The 2,731-nt window shown below is 45.7% G+C and overlaps 1 pseudogene; it reads right to left on the bottom strand.

Annotated features, from left to right (window-relative positions):
- Window positions 1-282: 282 nt before the first annotated feature.
- On the bottom strand, window positions 283-1,467 carry LOC149346101 (uncharacterized; annotated as a pseudogene).
- Window positions 1,468-2,731: the final 1,264 nt, after the last annotated feature.

Genomic DNA, 2,731 nt, shown 5'->3' with positions numbered 1-2,731 from the left:
CAATGATAACTGCTGGCTCACCGCTATCAGTACTCCCCCTCCTCGTGAATCCTTGCGGTCTTTCCGAAAGACTTGGAGGTCTGACAAGTCAGTGAGTACTTCGCTATCTGTGACGGCACCGTTCAACCAGGTTTCGGTTGCTATCAATAGATTGCTGCTCGATGACAAGACAATATTGGAAATAAGTTCGCGCTTGGCAAGGAAACTACGTATGTCGGTGAGCACAGCGGATAGGCGAACATTTTTGGGACGGGTATTTAGTTGCTTGCGACGATATGATTGCTAATCTGATTGTGGTGTAGCGATTGTTACTTCTTTCACCGTTTGCGAGGTATCATCAAAAACGTAGCACCTGGGATCGATATGCAAGGTTTTATAGCGTAGGGCAAATTTGTCGGAATTAGCTGTAGCAAAGGTGACTAGCTGCTTGCGGACGTTACGAACTCTGTGGGAGAAGTCTTCGCCGGCGCTGAAATTCGTTCCTTTAAATTTATGGCCCTTAGAAAGTAGTGTCTTTGATTTTGTGTGAAATAAATTTGACTATTATTTGTCGAAGGTGGTTGGGTTCGTGGTGGCCGAGTCGGAGGGTGCGTCCTAATTCCTCAGGATGAATGGTTAAGCTCACGTGTTGAGCGCAGTGACGAATGACCTCTCCCTCAGAGTCCGCAATCGTTTCGGATGGGTTAAAATCGGGAATTCCATAAAATATGAGGTTGTTACGACGGAATCTATTTTCACTGTCGTCAATGCGGGCCTAGAGGGTTTCAATCTGACGAGCTAGCAGAGTATTTTTAGATTTTATAATTTCTAACTCCGATTTTGTGGCTGTGATGGCTTCCAAATGCGTCTGAAGATCGGTCATGCGCTTACTTAAACAAGCTATAGCACTGTCAGTGGATATAAGTTGGTTTTTAAGACCTTGCACTTCGGAGATTAGTCGAGTTTGACCGGCGGATAAGTTTTTAGTTCTGCGAATACAGCCTCGAAATTGTTAGGTCCTGGGTTAGTTTCAATATCGCCTGTCAAGATCAGCAAGCGGCGAACAACATGAGCGCACTCAAGCACAAGAAAAATGCAGCATTGCGGGCTCGGCAGCTGCACTAAGAAATAATGGCTACTTTCTTTAGCATACAAGGAATGCGTATAACTAACCTGCATCATGTACACAAACGGATTAGTGGTGTGCACGCTTGCACAGCCACCGAGCCCACAGAACGGCGAAGGTGGTCGATGGTCTCTTATGTTTCCTGTGGCTCATGTTACTGGTGATGAGCTTTTCCAGGATGGGCCGGGGAAATGCTATCCAGGGGGAGGCGCTTCCGGGCATGATGAAGGGATGACGTCGGGTTGGGGCCATGTGAAGATGCAATCGTCAGTGCAGTAAATTGCAGTGGATGACGTGGTTGCTGGTGGAAGGGCCAACAATGCCGGAAGCAGGGAATTAGTGACGAAGGCGAACACCTGCATGATGTACACAAACAGATTTGTGGTGTGCACGCTTGCACAGCCACCGATCCCACCTGTATCCTCTGCTCTCTGTATTGGAGGAACACACCAATGTTCAAAATTCTTTGTTACAAGCCGCAATGCAGACAAAATCGGGTACTTGTCCCAATGCTGACTCAATATTAAAAGGCCCCGCGACACAAATGCAGTGAGCGCTGCAATATGATGCGTTAAGGGAGAAAGCGCCAATTAAAAGTATTTTCGCTATTTTTGCATCCAATACGATGAAATAGGGCACAGTCATACAAAATTTTACGCTTTTAGAAATGCATTTTGTTTTGAGCCAACCGCTATAGTCGTTGAGTAATTGCAATTAGCAACCAAGAATAGTCATCTTTGGGGCGTAAAATGATGAAGGCGAAAGTGCAGAAGTTTTTGATAACGGCATGTTTGAAAACGGTTTATTGTCTGCTATAAAGGTATCAGTTCTTTATGACGCCCAACAGCTTCATAAATAGAAGTCAAAAACTGCTGCTCATTGTTATCTGACAAGTGCGTTAACAAAAATCAATTTGAAGAACTATCGGAGGCATATATATAGAAATGAAGACATCTATGCAATTTCCGCTGTCTTAGGAGTCACGCGAAACACAGAAACAGAGCCATGCTGCTACCGTTGTCTACTAAATGTGGTAGGGGTGAGTTGCAGCAACTGCACAAAATGCCAAAGGCGAGAAAATCAGTCTTGAAGACAGCTCCTTAGTCTAACTTGTTTAACGCCACGCATCTTGAGATGTTTGTCACAGATCTGCTCCGCTGAAAGCAATGGAAGCTATATTCTTCTTACTTTTCCTATTAATGATGATAAAAATGTGGACGGTTCCTGACTGACTACGTTTCTAATCTACTCAAAGAAAGAACAGCACGATGAAACAAGGACACACGTAGAAACGACACACTCATGAGCGCTCGTGTGTGTGTCATTTCTTCGTGTGTCCTTGTTTCTTCGCGCTGTTCTTTCTTTAAATGCATTACCAACCAGCCCGGCTGTCCAGGAGCCCGCGCGGCGGCGGAGAGCTTCGGGCTCTCTGTGTCGACGTGGGAGCTGCCCTCTACACCTGGCGCCTAGCCGAGTGTCCTTCAGGACCCCTAGTGTGGGAAATAAAGTTTTACCACCACCACCACCAACCAGCCCGGAACCTTGCTCTTCTGTTCTAATCTACTTCAAACTGAATGTGCTTTCATCTGAAGTTTTTTATTTTCTGTGAAGCCCTTATCTGGTCTG

This window comes from Amblyomma mixtum, chromosome 4 (assembly GCF_055824585.1).
Source record: "Amblyomma mixtum isolate Tamu chromosome 4, ASM5582458v1, whole genome shotgun sequence".
In the NCBI taxonomy this organism is placed as follows: domain Eukaryota; kingdom Metazoa; phylum Arthropoda; class Arachnida; order Ixodida; family Ixodidae; genus Amblyomma; species Amblyomma mixtum.
This window is presented reverse-complemented; position numbering and strand designations above follow the sequence as displayed.